Source organism: Oryx dammah, unplaced genomic scaffold (assembly GCF_014754425.2).
Source record: "Oryx dammah isolate SB20612 unplaced genomic scaffold, SCBI_Odam_1.1 HiC_scaffold_11, whole genome shotgun sequence".
NCBI classification, from domain to species: Eukaryota; Metazoa; Chordata; class Mammalia; order Artiodactyla; family Bovidae; genus Oryx; species Oryx dammah.
The window spans coordinates 11,652,717-11,670,493 of record NW_024070195.1 but is presented as its reverse complement, the minus strand read 5'-3'; the positions used below and the strand labels follow the sequence as shown (position 1 = coordinate 11,670,493).

General features: G+C 44.0%; 1 protein-coding gene across 5 annotated transcripts in view; it reads left to right on the top strand.

The window, feature by feature from the left end:
* Positions 1 to 17,777, top strand: part of ATXN1 (ataxin 1) — a 412,241-nt gene that overhangs the window by 9,102 nt on the left and 385,362 nt on the right. The window lies entirely within an intron of this gene.

The following is a 17,777-nucleotide window of genomic DNA, read 5'->3' as shown; positions in this document are numbered from 1 at the left end:
GCAACCAGAGGAGATTGTGAAATCGATCCCCTCTTTCTGTTTGCCTTGGGAGTAGTCCTGCTCCAAGCTGTGGAAATGGACTAGTTCAGAGGTTCTCGAGCCTGGCGGGACACCAGAATCGCCAGGAGAGGTTAAAAAATAAAGAAAAAAATAGAACCGGGACTCCACCCTAGACCCACTGAATCCAAATGAACCAGAATGGTCTCTTGGAGTCACACTGACGTTCCACTGCTGTGGCATGGGCTGGATCTGGTGGTCTCTGGGCAGCTCTTCCCAAGTCATGTTCTGTTTCTTTCCCTGATAAGATGCACCAACCACTTTTATCCAACCTTACATACAGAACTTTGGATTTTCAGCTCATGTTTAAGAGGCAAATCCTTGCTTTATCAGAATGTTCATTTTGAAACTGATTCACTAGATTTCTTTAAATAAAGAGCTTGCTCCTTGCCCCTGACACTCTGCTTCTAAGGTCCAGGTTTTTAAGTTCTATATAAATTCCATGGTATTTAAAATAAGGACGCGAGACTCTGGAACCAGCCTGTCTGAATTTAAGATGTAGAACTGCCGCTATGACCCGGGGCAGTCCTGTAACCTTCCTGGGCCACAGTTTCTTCATGTGTAAGATGGAGATCATATGAGAACTTTCGCTAGGGCTGCTGTGAGGTTGGAATGATGTAATATTTGTACACTGGGCAGAATAGTAACCTGGTATATAGTTTATGATCCATGAACATAAGCTATCACTGTGAGCATGTGACTTGTCTTGACAGGGTGATTGTAATGTTTTTGTTTGGTGGTGGTTGCTCCTTAACCATAAGTGATGAGGAGTAAGTAAACATCCCTGTACCTTGGTCTTTGGACCAACACTGGACATTTGCAGCCCTGAAAGCCAAAGGGCCTTTTATTTATTTTTCTGGATTTTATGTTAGTCTGCCTCGATTCCTGACACAGGATCCCTGTGTGTTGTTTTTCTACTGTAGGATGAACTGCTGAGTTGCAGGCATAAGTGAAGACACACACACACACACACCTGAATGATTGAAGTACGGTGACTCAGGAAAGGGGATCAGTAAAGTCCTACTGGGGTGCAAGGCAGGGGAGGGGGGAAGTTATCACACATGTTCTGTCCTTGTGAAATATGGAACTGGGTACTTTATATTTTATGGGCTGTGGGTTAGGGAGGTGTCTTTTAAAAGGAAATAGAATAACTCCGGAATTATGTGCAGAGGGAAGCCTCGTGAGGTCTATAAGTATCAACTCCATTGAAAGGGGTGCAATGTCTTATTGCTAGTTTCTCTCCTAGGGGTATTATCCATTTTAGGCAGAAAGTTCTCACATTGACATTTTTGGGGAAGTAGCTTAATTGCACATGTGGTTAATACATATGCAATTTTTTTTAACCTGCAGTGTTTAAAGAGAGTCATGTGTTAAAACAAGAATGTCTCAAGAATTTTATTATGAAAAAATCAGGCAGCAAACAGTCCTGTCTCTCAGTCAGTACATGAAGCTTATTGAGGAGAGATCCAGGTTTTTGTAGTACATAGTACAGTGCATTAAGGGTTGTAGGAATGTTTGTATTGTATTACTGACAAAGCAGTACAGAGTCACCTTGAGTTTTAAGCAGCTGACATGTCCTAGGATCACATTTAAAGGAAGCTTATAAGTATTAGCTAAACACGTTGCATAAATAATGGCCTCATTTACAGTCCTCACAACTGATAGCTAAATGTGAGCAGGGAAACAGTATCATTCATGTTGTACTTTGTTATAGTCATTAGTTGTTTTTTTTTTTTTTTAATAAAACCTAGATTACAGTTATTTTAGTTTCTAGCTATTTTATCAATACGATGTTTTTGTTGTTTACCCGCTAAGTTGTGCCCGAATCCTTGTGAACCCCATAGACTGTAGCCCACCAGGCTCCTCAGTCCATGGGGTTTCCCAGGCAAGAATACTGAAGTGGGTTACCATTTCCTTCTCCGGGGGATCTTCCTGACCCAGGGATCGAACCTGCATCTCCTGCATGGGCAGGCAGATTCTTTACCACTGAGCTACCAGGGAACCCATATCAATGATATAGCTATAGCAAGTTATGACTTACCTCCTTCACAGGCATGGTCTATATGAAGAAATGATTCATTCATTTAATCACTGTGTACTTTTTTTTTTTTTACTACTGCACAGAGTGAGTAAGAGCTACCAGAAGGAGGTTATATTCTTTGTGGTCAAGTAGGGGAAAGAAGACGTGCTCTAAAATTACTAATACAGAGCAGAAGGGGCCGGGTTGTGCTTACTGGGGTAGGTTCTAACACAGAGGGAGTTCAGAAGAATGGTGCTGAGTAGGATGATGGGGAAAACTTGGAGGAGGAAGCACCATTTGAGTTGAACTCTGGAGGCTGGTTAACATTTCTTTGGGAAGAGGTGGAGAGGGCGGAAGGATGACTGTTTTGGTGGCTGGGCCCTAACAGGCAAGTAGCATGGTGTGTAATCGATCAGGCCGTTTTGGCGGAGGCCCAGGTGCTGCTGGACTTCTGAGTTGCCGGAGTCCAGCAGACACTAGAGAGTGTGGGAAGAAGATTGCTGGGAGGTCCAATCTGGAAATAAATTTGGAGGAGCCACTGGCCTAAAAGTGATCTTTGAGTCTGGGCTTTGGGTTTTTGTGCCTGGTAGGAAGTTTACCAGGCAGGCGGGAATGAGTATTCTCTCAGCAATGAAGTCAGCCAGAGTGGAATATTTGAGGGAAGGTAAGAGGCAGTGGAGGCAGCAGAAATGGAACACTGGTGTGACACAGCCTTTGTATGTTTCCTGTTTAAGACCTGAGGCAAAGAGAGAGTGGGTGGGAAAATTGGGATGATGCCCAAGTAGATAATGGAGTGTGGCAAGGGGGAGTGTCTTCCCTAGATGCTCAAGTACCTTGGAAACTCAGGGCTGAGCTTCAGCTCAATGAAATTTTGTTGAAACCTTTATTCTTTAAGACCTTAAAAAATAAAGTAGAAACTGGAGCTAATTTTAGCCAGATCTAATGTGTGTGTATGAAAATGAATGCTGCTTTTGAAATTCAGCATATGCAGTATCTCTTTTCATTTAAACAAATGATCCCTCTATTTTCCTCTAAACAGTTTTATTAAGAAGATTTTCAGTGAGGCCCTGTACATGTTAACAACAATTCCAGCTTTGCCTTTGATCTTTTCCACCGTGGATTTATTAATCTCATACGATATGCGTAAATCACATTGTGCCACCTACTTGATTCAGGAGCAGTTGTTCATTTGTGGTAATTCATTTACTATACTTTGACAAATCACAGTAATATGGGTATGTTTGATAACTTCCATGTGGACTCTTGAATGTGATGTGTGTGTGTTAGTGTGTATATGTGTGTGTGTGTGCTTAGTCACTCAGTTCTGTCCGACTCTTTGTGGCCCCATGAACAGGACCCCACCAGGCTCCTCTGTCCATGGGATTCCCCAGGCAAGAATCCTGGAGTGGGTTGCCATTTCCTTTTCCAATGTGTGTGAATATTCATATGTATACACATTTATATATATATCAGTCAGTTCAGTTCAGTCGCTCAGTTGTGTCTGACTCTTTGGGACCCTATGGACTGCAACACGCCAGGCCTCCCTGTCCATCACCAACTCTCGGAGCTTGCTCAAACTCATGTCATCCAACCATGATGCCATCCAACCATGCCATCCTCTGTCATCTCCTTCCCCTCCCACCTTCAATCTTTCCCAGCATCAGGGTCTTCTCCAGTGGGTCAGTTCTTCACATCAGGTGGCCAAAATATTGGAACTTCAGCTTCAGCATGAGTCCTTCCAATGAATATTCAGGACTGATTTCCTTTTGGATTTCCAGTGGATTGACTGGTTTGATCTTGAAATTCAAGGGACTCTCAAGAGGCTTCTCCAAAACCACAGTTCAAAGCATCATTCTTCGGTGCTCAGCTTTCTTTATAGTCCAACTCTCACATCCATACATGACCACCGGATAAACCATAGCCTTGACTAGATGGACCTTTGTTGACAAAGTAATGTCTCTGCTTTTTAATATGATGTCTAGGTTGGTCATTTGGTCATAGCTTTTCTTCCAAGGAGCAAGCATCTTTTAATTTCATGGCTGCAATCACCATCTGCAGTGATTTTGGAGCTCCCCAAAATAAAGTCTGTCACTGTTTCCATTGTTTCCCCATCTATTTGCCATGAAGTGATAGGACCAGATGCCATGATCTTCGTTTTCTGAATGTTGAATTTTAAGTCAACTTATTCACTCTCCTCTTTCACTTTCATCAAGAGGCTCTTCAGTTCTTCTTCACTTTCTGCCATAAGGGTGGTGTCATCTGCATATCTGAGGTTATTGATATTTCTCCTGGCAGTCTTGATTCCAGCTTGTGCTTTATCCAGACCAGCATTTCTCATGATGTACTCTGCATGTAAGTTAAATAAGCAGGGTGACAATATACAGCCTTGACGTACTCCTTTCCTAATTTGGAACCAGTCTGTTCCATGTCCAGTTCTAACAGTTGTTTCTTGACCTGCATACAGATTTCTCAGGAGGCAGGTAAGGTGGTCTGGTATTCCTATCTCTTAAAGAATTTTCCACAGTTTATTGTGATCCACACAGTCAAAGGCTTTGGCATAGTCAATAAAGCAGAAGTAGATGGTTTTCTGGAACTCTCTTGCTTTTTTGATGATCCAATGGATGTTGGCAATTTGATATCTGGTTCCAGATTACGTATTTCTGGGCCTCCCTGGTGTGTCAGTGGTAAAGAATCTGCCTGCCAATGCAGGAGACACGGGTTCGATCTTTGGGTCAGGAAGATCCCCTGGAGGAGGAAATGGCAGCCCACTCCAGTATTCTTGCCAGGGAAATCCCATGGACTGAGGAGCCTGGCAAGCTACAGTCCATGGGGTTGCAAAGAGTCATACATGACTTATGACTAAACAACAACAACAACATATATATTTCCAGCTGCTAGCCACAGCTTTGTGAACAATTTGGCTTCTCATTTATACTTTATAGAAAATATAGGATCAGTGAGCCTTGGCTCTGGGGAGAAAGATCCTAAGACTATATGGTTCAAAGTGAAGGAGAAGGCTGGAAATTATCCGGTTGTATTGCTGTTATGGGGGACTCAGTCTTAATATAATTAAGGAATATTTGAGGACTGTTTATTTATTTTTTAACCTGTGTTATTTCATTGGGCCTTCTGTATTCCCCTAATTGGCCCAGAATGAGGCTGTGACTTACCTAACTTTTATAAAAGACCAGAAGGTTAAGATGCTGCTGCTGCTAAGTCGCTTCAGTCATGTCCGACTCTGTGCAGCCCCAGAGATGGCAGCCCACCAGGCTCCCTCGTCCCTGGGATTCTCCAGGCAAGAACACTGGAATGGGTTGCCATTTCCTTCTCCAATGCAGGAAAGTGAAAAGTGAAAGTGAAGTCACTCAGTTGTGTCCGACTCTTAGCGACCCCATGGACTGCAGCCTACCAGGCTCCCTTGTCCATGGGATTTTCCAGGCAACAGTACTGGAGTGGGATGCCATTGCCTTATCCAGAAGGTTAAGATAGGAGTGATATAACTGGAGAAAACAGCTCAGCAACTCCAGAGGGGTGCAGACGGTGCTGTCTGTAAAGATTTAATGAACATCTAAGGTGTGAAGGGCGTTATACCACTAGACCCTAAAGGAAATAAAGAGATGATTCATGGTCCACACTTTCTGTGTTGTAACTCTTTTAATCTTCACTGCCGTGCTTCCAGGGCAGGCACTGCTATTATCTGCATTTCACAGTTGAGGAAACTGAAGCACAGAGTGGTTAAGTCACTTGCCCAAGACTGCCCAGCTGTCAAGAGGTGGAGTCATGCTGGGACCCCAGCCTGTATTCTTTGTTGCTGCCAGGCACTGTCTCTCAAGCCCCCAGCCCCGTCTGTAAGAAGGCAGGGTAATGCCCAGGAGTAGCATTTAAAGACATGGCAGAGGTGTGGAGGTCAGGCTCCCGGAGGTCAGGATCAGGGGAGGTTGGGGCCATGAGCCCTCCTTTTCGAGCTTGCCTGTCTGTCCAGGGTCACCTACGAGCTGTTTTGCGGTGGTGGTTCCCATTCTTTCAGTCTTCGTCCTACCTCCCTGAGATTCCTATGCACTTTCAATAATTATTAATGGAAGAAAATGATGACCGTGGCATATGCTTATCTGTGTTTCAGAGGACTGGCTTAAGTTGGGCTCCAAATGTTTGGTGTCCAGAGTTCCAGCGAGGTGGTGAACTTTTGACTCTCAAAAAGAGCTTCACTGGGTCCACGCTCCACTTGCCAGATCTGGCCGATTGGAACTATTTTTGTCTCCAGTTTGATAGATGGGGGGTGGCACCGAATCCAACTCTTAAGAACAAAGCATGCAGTGAAGGGAGCTGACACCTGCCTCAGGGATCCACTGGGAGGCGAGTGCTGGGTCCTCTCCTGTCCCTGCCCCTCCCAGTCTCACCTCCACTGGACCAGAGAGGCATCCTCACTGACTTATGTCAACAAGTTAGAGAAGCAAGATCATTTTTCTCTCTCAGCCTGTGCAGGGAAAACAGAGAGCTTGTCTTTCTTACACTGAAGGAAAATTACCAACGTGGTGATCATTTTGTAACATGTAGAAATATCGAATCACTCTCTCATGCCCTTGGATCTAACGGAGTGTTGTAGGTCAATTATACTTCCATAAAGGAAAGAAAATTACCATGGATTTTCTTTCTTTTTTTTTTTAAAGTGTCTTCAGAGCCCAGTCTTGCTTTGTAGACGCACAGAACAGAAGGATTTAGGATTTACTCTTTGTGCGTGAGGCTGGCAACCCCAGCCTACAGCCCAGCTGTAATCATATGTGATGCATTTTATTTACAGATTAGGAAGCTCTGACTCTGACATATGACTAACGGGGAAGCTCCTCCCTTACAACAGTTGTATGTCATCTGCTTCAGAGAACTAATTGCTTGGCAATTCCCCTTTGGTAATTCCCTCTTTATTTTCTGATGAGTTACTTAACAGTGACGGGCTTGTTGAGCGGAGCGTTGAGTTTAATGTGTGCTCCAGAAACTCCACTGTAGGCCTGGGGGATATGTTTTTCGAATTCTGTTTAGCTTTACTGAAGGAACACTGAAACCATTCTATGGCCTGTTAATATTTCACTCAATACGAGGTTAAGTGTTGAGCGCTGTGCAATTTTCCAAAAGAAATCAAAACCAGGCTTTTTTTTTCTTTTTCAGCGTGCTCCTGTGCATTTGAAAATTATTAAAAAAGGAATTTAATAGTTATAGAATGTTTAATGCTTTTTTTTTCCCCCCAAAAGCTTTCACATGGAGTGGCTTTCCAGGACTCTGTGGCATGAATGGGGTGTGGTGGAAAGCTGTTAGACCGGTTTTGGGGAGACCAAGAGTTTCTTTTTAACTGCCCTGCTGCAAGGTGAGTTGGACCAGCCACCCACCTTGCTGGGCCTCAGTTTCTCCATTTACAGTAAAGCAAGTGGGTGAAAGAAATAAGCACACAGGCCCCTTCTTTCTCTCACCAGGCACAGTTCCATGAATAGATTTTATTGTCATTCTTCCTCTTGGTTCCATACCTCCTCCCCCCAACCAGACCTTTGCTCTGTCAAACATCATTTGCTGTTGTTTGACTTTGTTCCATTTTGTATTTAATTAGAATTTACATTTTCAGCTATTATTGTGTCACTGTTTATAAAGTAAGTCAGAAGGGGTGTCTAAAATCATCTATCACCCCATCTCTATTAGTTTTATACCTTACTGCTTCCTCAACTTCTCTTCCCTCTTCTTGCTACCGTACCCCAAACAACATCCTTTTCTGGAGTGGCTGTGTTATCGCTGGAAGGAATCTTTCTGCTAATTATGGATAATTTCTTTGCAAGGAGAGCGAAGAATCTCTTCTCTGCAATAGCGTCAAGGGTCACATTTGGCTTTTAATTTGCAAGTAGAAATCATTTTTGGGTGCCGTTTGGCTTTTACCTGCAGGTGTAGAGTTGAGGCTGGAGGTAATTTCTTTTTTCTTCTGCATCCACTTTCCCAATCGGTGTGCACAGACCATTACCTTGTCTTATTGGTTAATTTGTAAGCAGTTGGTACTGATGTCTCCTGATTCATGGAATGGTGTTTCTAGGCAGCCAGTGCAAGTAAAAGAGGTGACATTTAAGAGTCTTTTTGTTTTGTTGTCTTATTTGTTTTCACAGGGAGGGAGGAAGGAAGGGAAGAGGCAGGATGTAGAACGGTAAGAAGTGAAGTTTTTTTTTTTTTTTAATTAAATTTATTTATTTATTTTTAATTTTTACTTTACAATTCTGTATTGGTTTTGGCATAGATTGACATGAATCCACCACTGGTGTACATGCGTTCCCAAACATGAGCCCCCCTCCCACCCCCCTCCCCACAACATCTCTCTGGGTCATCCCCGCGCGTCAGCCCCAAGCGTGTGGTTTTGAAGACAGGGAGATTGAGGTCTGAATTCTGGCTCCGGCTCCTTAGATGTGTGTCCCAGGCCATATTTCTTAAGTCTGTGATCCTCAGTTGTAAAGTGAGGATGATGACATCTATCCCACAGGATTGTTGGAAGAATCAAATGGATGTTCACTTTTCATAAGTCTGTGATTCTCAGTTTTCTCATCTGTAAAGTAGGGATGATGACAACATCTATCTCACAGGATTTTTGGAAGAATCAAATGAATGTTCACTTTATATTGCATGGTAGCTCAGTGGTGAAGAATCCACCTGCAGGAGACACGGGTTTGAACCTTGATTCGAGAGATCCCCTGGAGAAGGAAATGGCAACCCACTCCAGTATTCTTGCCTGCGAAATCCTATGGACAGAGGAGCCTGGCAGGCTAGTCCATGGGGTCACAAAGTCAGATACGACTTAACGACTGAACAACAACAAAGAATATCAATATATAATTTTATAAAAAGAAAGAAGGGGAAGATATAGAATTTAAGGACCATAAGAAAAAAGCAAAGGAAAGAGTTGTGTCTTTGGGGGGGTGGGTACTAAGGGTAGGAGGGTCTCTTCAGAGCCCTTTGTGGTCAGGTTTAAATCCGACATGGACCATTGAGACTTGAGAGGATGTAGACAGCCTTCCCTGATCTGTGTGTGATGCTCTCTAGAAGGTCGATTTGCTCCATAGAAGAGGGAGTTCACTGCTATAGAATGGATAGAAATACTACATTCTAAATGCCTGTTGCCTATACTTTACAACAGTAAGAGGAAACCAATAAAAGCAAAAATTCCCTTTGATTCTGATTATCCCAGTCCATAAATCATAATTGTTGTTAGGTGTTGTCTTTTAGTTCTTGACAATTTAACATATATCTTTTTTCACTTTTGCTTTTTCTGTTTAGCATGAGCATTCCAATTTACACCTTCAACTGTGCAGTTATCCTTTGCAAGGATACTATAAAGTTGTTTTCTTTTAATTTCAGTTTTGTATTATTTGTGGACGTTGGAGTTGGTTCTAATTGTTTACTGTTAGAAAACTGCAGTGAATACCTCTATACACTTAAGTATTTTCTTAGGATTACAGTCACATCAGAAGACTTAATTCCTTGATAAAGGGGCCCTTGCTCTGAATACTTTATAACAGACAGTATTTGCATTGTTACTGATGATATATGATTGTCTTGCTTCGACCTGATTAATGGTGAGACTTACTCTTTTTTGGCTAATTTAATAGCCTCCTTGGCTTTAAAATATGCATTCCTTTGATCTCTCTCAGTCATAGAACATTTCCATATGTGTTTATTTACTGATTTTCTTTTACACAATTAGCAATGAGTCTTGATATTTTCTCATCTGTGTCTCTGAGCTCTTTGTGTGTTCTAGATATTGATCTTTTTTAAAGTCATATGTACTGCAGCTGTTTCTCCAGTCTGATTTTCTATTTGGATTCTCTGACTTTATGTTGTAAGAAAGTTCAAGTTTTTTTCATAGGATGTCTCTCTTTTCTTTTGTGATTGTACCCAGGGCCAACCTGGAAGGACAAAGAGGGGTGACCCCAGGTCACACTCTGCCCCAGGCTGGTTAGCGACTTGGCTTGGCTGGAATAGTTATCCTTCTCATCTGCCCACTTCACCCCCTGGGAACCTCTCCATGTTGAAGCCCTGCGTGTGTGCTAGGTTTCTGTTCTATCTGACTCTGTGTGACCCCAAGGACTGCAGCCCACCAGGCTCCTCTGTCCATGGGATTACCAGGCAATAGTACAGGAGTGTGTTGCCAGGCTCTCCTGCTGGGGATCTTCCCGATCCAGGGATCGAACCGGAGTCTCACGTCTACTGCATTGGCAGGCGGGTTCTTTTCCACTAGCGCCACCTAGTGCTTTTCCATTGCGTAGGGCCCTTTCTACTTTCTCACCCACTTCTCACTCCTTGACCTTGATTCATCCTGGGCCAGTTTTCTAGGTCAGGGGTCCCCAGCCTCCAGCCACGGACCCAGTCCCAGTCATTGCTGGTTAGGAACCGGGCTGCCCAGCTTGAGGTGAGTGTCGGGTGGGCAGGCGGGCAAGCTGTGGAAGCTTCATCTGTGTTTACAGCCGCTCCCCATCGCTGGCATTACGGCCTGAGCTCTCCCTCCTGCTCAGTGAACGCAATTAATGTGGTGCGCTTGAGTCATCCCTAAACCATGCCCCCCTCCTCTTGTGTGGAAACGTTGTCTTCCACAAAACCGGTTCCTGGTGCCAAAAAGGGGACACGGCTCTTCTAGGTGTCTCGTCTCCTCTGCCCGTCGTTGGGGCTCTCCGCCCTCTGTGGCTGACCCTCTTTCTCTCGGGGAACTTGGGGGCCATGCAGGAGGCCTGGCAGCCACCGTCACAAGGGCCTGGAGCCATCAGTCTGGATTTTTAGGCCTGGCTGAGGTTGACCCCTTCTCCAGGGCTCCCCAAACCTTCTGCTCCCTTGGTCTTAAAGGCCTCCTGCGGATTTGACATTCCTCACCCTGCTCGGCCTCCCTGCCGTTGCAGCTCTTTCCTGGAGAGAGCTCTTCGGGCAGGAGGTTGGGAGCAGTTTCCTGGGTCTGGAGCTCTGGGGGGCGTCTGGCCTCCAGGCCTGCACCGGGCCCAGCGGCTCTGCTGACCTGCAGTGGTCTGCTGCTGCTGCTGCTAAGTCGCTTCAGTCATGTCTGACTCTGTGCGACCCCATAGACGGCAGCCCACCCGGCTCTCCTGTCCCTGGGATTCTCCAGGCAAGAACACTGGAGTGGGTTGCCATTTCCTTCTCCAATGCAGGAAAGTGAAAAGTGAAAGTGAAGTCGCTCAGTTGTGTCCGACTCTTCGCGACCGCATGGTCTGGGATGTGCTAAATCCTTCCTCAGTGGTATTCCTCTCTGAGGCTGAAGTGGACATTTCCTCTTCTTAGACATCTGTTTGCATCTCTGTTGTCCGTCCGCCTCTCCTTGGTTTTTCATTGACCTTCTGAATACTTAACTTTGTCCTGCAAGTTTAGTCCTGTCCCTCATCTGTTGCCCCTTATTTGCTTCAGTCATTTAGTTTTCTCCTTCCAAGTGCCTTGTCCTTTCTTATTATATTATAGGATTTAGCCATGCTCTTCCCCTTCCCTACCTGCCTCTATCTGGGGGGCTCACTCTGGCCCATGCCTAGAGTCTGGGTTTGAAATCCTTTCCTCCCAGGACTGGTTTTGTGTTGCCTGTCAGGCCCCCTGCTCTTCTCCTTTTGAAACATTCCACATCTCTTTTCCCAGCGTGGAAACACCAAGGACCTTTGTCTTTCCCCTCATTCTTGGCAGCTGGCACCCAGTAGGGCTGCAATAAATGTTAAGCATTTCCCCTATAATGTGGGTTTTCAGGATACAAATTGGATGTGATTTCATCTATTTATACAGACCATGACTTAAAGGATTGTGGTCTGGAACCAGCCTGGGGCCTCATGGACCTCAGTGGTGGAAAAAGCTGTGGTGTCTTTGGGTTTGAATACTATTTTGGTTTGAATACCGTTGTTTGTGCATCAAACAATAGGTGATAAAGGTGAACAAAATTTGTAAAAAAGCTGTGCTCAGGAGAAAGAAAAGCCCAGTGATGAATTTTCTAGAATGAAAGTAATGGACTAGAATGCTGGATTTGCTTAGGGATATTTCAGTTTTGTAATACTGCACTTATAGCCATGCCAAACACTATTATTATTGAACATTAGTGCAGGGGAAAAATTACTTTTGTTTTTGAATGTCTAATGGAGAAGGCAATGGCACCCCACTCCAGTACTCTTGCTGGAAAATCCCATGGACAGAGGAACCTGGTGGGCTGCAGTCCATGGGGTCGCTAAAAGTCGGACACAACTGGGCGACTTCACTTTCACTTTTCACTTTCATGCATTGGAGAAGGAAATGGCAACCCACTCCAGTGTTCTTGCCTGGAGAATCCCAGGGACGAGGGAGCCTGGTGGGCTGCTGTCTCTGGGGTTGCACAGAGTCGGACACGACTGAAGCGACTTAGCACCAGTAGCAGTAGTTGAATGTCTAAAACTGTCTTTCTCTGTAATGAAAATATTTTCCTGTTGGATTTTGATTATATGAGAGGATTCTTAGGAACACCACCATCCTGTGGGATGAATGAGCAGATTCGAGGTTCACCTCCTTAACCTCTGTTCTTCGCTTCGATCAGTCTCCCTATGCGCATGCTCTTGTGACCCGGCTCTCCAATGCAGGTGAAAGCTCTTGATAGGATAATTTCCCCAGGGAGATCATTTTATCTGAAAGAGAGTAGTTCTGGAGACTTAAGCAAGATGGGTCAAGTGGCAGTAAAGCACCCCATGGACCGGGGAGCCCTAAAACCCTCCTGCTTTGACCTGCTCAGGAGGAAGGGGGCTGGTGGGGTGGGCCAGCTGCTGAGCGTGGTATTCCCTGCCCCTTTGAGTGCTCACCTCCTCTGTCTTGTCTTGTGAGTTTGTCTAGAAGTTGCCCTGCTGCTGGTGGGTGAAAATGCCTCTTCCAGGTAGAGGATGTCCATTGGCGATCACTGATGTGAAGGTGTGTGTGCTTCCGACGGAGGTTCTGTAGGGAGTCTGTCGTTAGAAACAGCAGCCCGGGGCCCTTTGTCCATCACAGAGCCCCAAAGCCCTTACTGCCTTGCTCTCTTCTGGCAGGTTCTCAGAGTGGGGCAGAATGACCGCTGGATGCATTTGGAAATTTTTCCCTTTGTCAGGGCTCCATTCCCGATTCACCTCTGGAGCTGCCTCCGTGGCTGTCACCCACACCATTGAGAAGTGTGACCCCAAGTTGTGACTTTTGTGGGGAGACAGTCTTTTTATAGGGAGCTGGGAAAAGAATGTTTCCTTTCGGTGGCTGCCTCTGCTGCTTGATCCGACATTTTTCATAAGATTAGCAGGTTTTTTTTTTTTCTTTTATAAGTGGCCTTAGGCCCCTAAGACCAGTTATCTATTGCTTGTTGACAGGAAAAAAAAGATGATCTAGTTATTTATTTAAAAATCTCCATCCATAAAACTTGGCTTTTTATTGCATTTGAAGGAAATATAGTGATAGCATCTAAGATCAAATTTTGTGTTTTATTTTGGCTTTCCTGTTCTGTTGAAGCCTCTGTAACCCTTTAGTCCTCTGTCTCCTGTTCAGAAGGAACAGGTTTATTATTATTATTTTTTCCATTCCAGAGTCATCCAAATGAACAAGACTATTTTAACGATCCTTGTAAACAGATCCAAAAAAGAGGAAGAACTGTTTACCCGCCCTCCCCGCCCCCCTCACCCCAGCAAGCCTTTGATCCATTTTGGTCATCCTGGAGATTAGAATGGGCCAATGTGAGTAAGAAACAATCTGAAATGAAGAAAAATATTTTTGAGTGTGTCCTTGAAACACGAGTCTTACCAGGAGTAGATGAGCCTTCTCCAAACAAAACTCTGGAAGTCACAGTTCATATCATCTTTAAGCCCTGGAGAGAGGGTTATTAATCTATGGAAATGAACAAACACTCACTGTTTGCTATTCTGCTGTGCAGAGAACATTCAGTGACCTGACTAATCTCAGACTTTCTTTCTTTAAATGCTACCCTTTTTACTCTTTGCCCTGAAGTCTCCAGAAATGATTTCCTTAAAAAATTAAACACACACACACACACACACACACACAAAACTTTTCCATTTTAAATGTGTAGGATCTTCAAAGACTTTGCTGGGATGAAAGTTCTGTGTTTTCCCGTTTCTCCAGTAGGACTAGTCACAACTACCCTTTTCTCTTAGCAAGGTTTGGCAGTCTGAGCCTCTGATTTAGTAAATACAGCCCTAAGGACCACAGTCATCTGGACCATGTACAGTGACTAGTGTGTCATGGGTCCAGCTCAGAGGATCATAGCGTATCACAGGAGTTGGAGTGCCTTGAACGAAGGGTTTCCTTGGATGGTCATCGTAACTCCTTGAGCAGGCGGTATCCTCTGCATTTTCTAGAGGAGGGAATGAAACCAAAGAGGTTGACAGGTTTCCTCAGTTCCAGGGACTAAAATGCATGTGCCTGGGCTGTCTACCCAGACCTTCTGACTTGCGTGAAGTTCAGGATTTTCTTCATCACCTTGTGGGGCCAAGATCTCTCAAGTCTTAGGCATTTGCGTCTCTGAATTTGTAGACTGAAAAGTCAGCTTTGCTTGATTGAAGTGACATAACAGCAGTTCTGAGATAGAGCTGGAAAGATGGCCAAAGAGGATAGACCCTTGAATGTAAGCCAGCCCTTCTTGCCTGTTGAAACATTTCTTTATGAGTTTTGATGTTGGTTCTTATGCCTAGCTTGAATTTGACGGATGGGTAGAGAGTGTTTGTTTTTTTCTTCTGCAGTCATTGCACCTTTAAAGTTGAGCTTCTCAGGCTTTATTTCCTTTAATGCAACAGTGTCAGCAAAAAAACCCCAAAATCAGGAAATTGTATTGATCTCGTCTATGGAATCTTGAAAATTGATGCCATCTTCTCTGGGAAGTCCTTTCCTGTGTGGAAGGGAAGACAGATTACTTCCAGATAGATAGGTCCTGTGTGTCTTTCTGCTGGATGATACAGAAGCAAGTTAAGGAATCCCATGCAACCCCCTGTGAATCCAGTGTACGCCTTCTGGCCTGGAGAGACACCGGGACACTGGGTCGTGATCGCTTTGATGACAATCCTCTACGGTCCCATGACATCTAGCGGTTCATCTTTGAGTAGAAATCACCATCTATCTCTTGATGGCAGAAGCACGTATAACAACTATCACGGAGCCTTTTCTGTCTTTGCAGAAGTAATTGATCGCTGATGGTCGACTGTGCTGTGGGTTTCAAAAATACTTAGAATCTGATTCGCCCTGAGACTTTCTGAAGCTAGAATTTAGATGTGGAATCTTCTCCGGTGATTCTGCAGACCAGACAAAGGCCATGTCTCTTGTAGGTGTCCTCGCCGCAGTCTCTTTACAGATTTTTCCTAGGTGTCAAGACACTAGAGCCTGGCTGGGGAGTTTTGCTTGGTGACGGAGTAGCTAAGAATGTTTCTCTCTAACAGGTCACAGAGAGTGCTGGTGGACAACTCTCCCTGCCCCAAGATCTTCGGTGGAAGTCCACGGGACTTGGTGTCTGGGCCATTCAAAGTATATATGAACTCACCAGGAGGCATAATGCGTCACCATTTAATTCTGGGCCACCCTAAAGGATGACACCCAGCTTCAGAGACCTCCTCTTGGACATCATCTCTGAGATCCAGTGTTTTAGCTCCCCACTGTCTGAAATCTATTTCTGACCGAGTTTGAGCTGCCCCGGCTTTAGGCATTCAATGGCCAGGACCGCGTGGCAGCGACACACCGTGTGTTGCTTTCAGAGCAGCAACTCCTTCCGAGCTCTTATTGAGTCTTTACACAGATATGCTAGAAAACAGGCACCAACCCATTCTTTCCATCTTGGCATTTGCCCACAAGCCTAGTCCTGGGATGACCTGGCACAGAGGCGGTGGAGGATAAATTCATCTTGTACAGACTTGTTCCTGCCAGTTCTAGCCTGTCTGTCGCCACAGATCTAGCTTTTAAATCCTCAAGTGATTGGTTTTGTATAGGAATGTGTGGATTGTTGGATCACAATAATTTTCTCCCTGGACGTCTATTGTTTTTATAAGCAGATGTATGTTAAAAAAAAAAAAGTTCTATCATTGATGTAAACAGCAGGGCTTAATTTTAAAAGTTAGGGATGCTTAAAGATGGTGCAGAATAAAGACAGAAGATTTTTAAATTATGAGTTGCAACACAACCAAAGGTCTATATTAATGTTTGGCCAGGAAAGGGTCAACATGGAAAATTTGCAACAAAGACAAACTAGAATAGAACAGTGCAAACAGAAGCTGACAAATATATGCCCCATGTTGGGAGTTCAGCCCCTGGAATGTTATGTAGGACAAAAGGAATGGAAGAGATATTTCAGTAACATTTTGTTCTGTGTCAAAAACCTTGTGAAATATAAATCTGCTGTGTATTGGAGAATGGATACAGCAATTGATTCAAGTTGAATAGCTTTCATTTAACTAGAATATCCCACAGAAAGCCGTTCTTGTTCTGACAACCGTATTTTTGCTTTTCTTGACTTAAAGAAAATTGAATTCGTGTTTACATATTTCATAGGATTGTTTTATGGACAAAGACACAGGTCAAATCCCATCCTAGCATAGTGGCTATTGTTAGAGCAAATAGAAACATTTCTAAACGAAATAAAAGCCATTTCTAAGCCATGGCCTGTGGCCCATAGTAATCATACTACATTGGAATTATGAAGCCATTTGCAACTATCAATAATTCAGTCCTAGATGTGCTTTTTTCTAATTCTGTTTTTTAAAAAATATTCTAGTCTTTTGCCAACACACATACCCATGCAACTACTTCTCCGATTTGCATAGTAGAGAAGGAAGAACATGAATATGCATAACAGGAGTCAGCTTTACATTGGACATTTTGGAACAGATCACCTTTCTTCCTTCCATATGATGGCTGCTTGAATTGCTTCCAGTTATTGAAGTTTCATAATTCCCCACAACTGTGTATGTGTCCATTTAAAGGTCTTGCCATGTCAACCAACCCAGTCACAAGCTAGTAGCCAGTGCTAGTGGTTTAAGAAGCTGAACTTCAGAATTAAGTGTGTGCGTGCCAAGTTGCTTCAGTCGTGTCCAACTCTTTGTGACTCTATGGACTCATAACCTACCAGCTTCTCTGTCCCTGGAATTCTCCAGGCAAGAATACTGGAGTGGGTTGCCATGCCCTTCTCCAGGGGATCTTCCCAACCCAGGGACTGAGCCTGCATCTCTTACATCTCCTGCACTGGCAGGTGGGTTCTCTACCACTAGCACCACCTGGAAAGCCCAGAATTAAGACCGCCCTGCAAAGGTTCTCTCCATGTCTACACTTCTCAAGGAGAAATTAGGTGCTTGTTGCTTTGTTTTGTCAATTCCCAGATCTCTCTGGCATTGATCCTGGACTCATTTGCAAACATGGTTTTTAGCAATGACTATTACCCCTAAAACATTTTGGCTCTCTGTGGCGTATGGTTTTGTAGAATCTGAGATTTTATAGGTACATCAAAGACTAAAATACAGGATGTGTTAAACTTTTAGAGAAATTGATCAAAAGAAAACTTCTCTAGGAGTAAAGGTTTTTTAGGTTTTAGCTCTATTCTACCTTCAAGGTTCTTAACTGGATCCCTTCTATTTTATTTCTTTCTATATTTATATTAATCTGCTCCTTGGATTTATGTTTTCTTTTTGAAACAACTTTTAAAAAGTAACACAGCTCTTAAAAATATGAATCA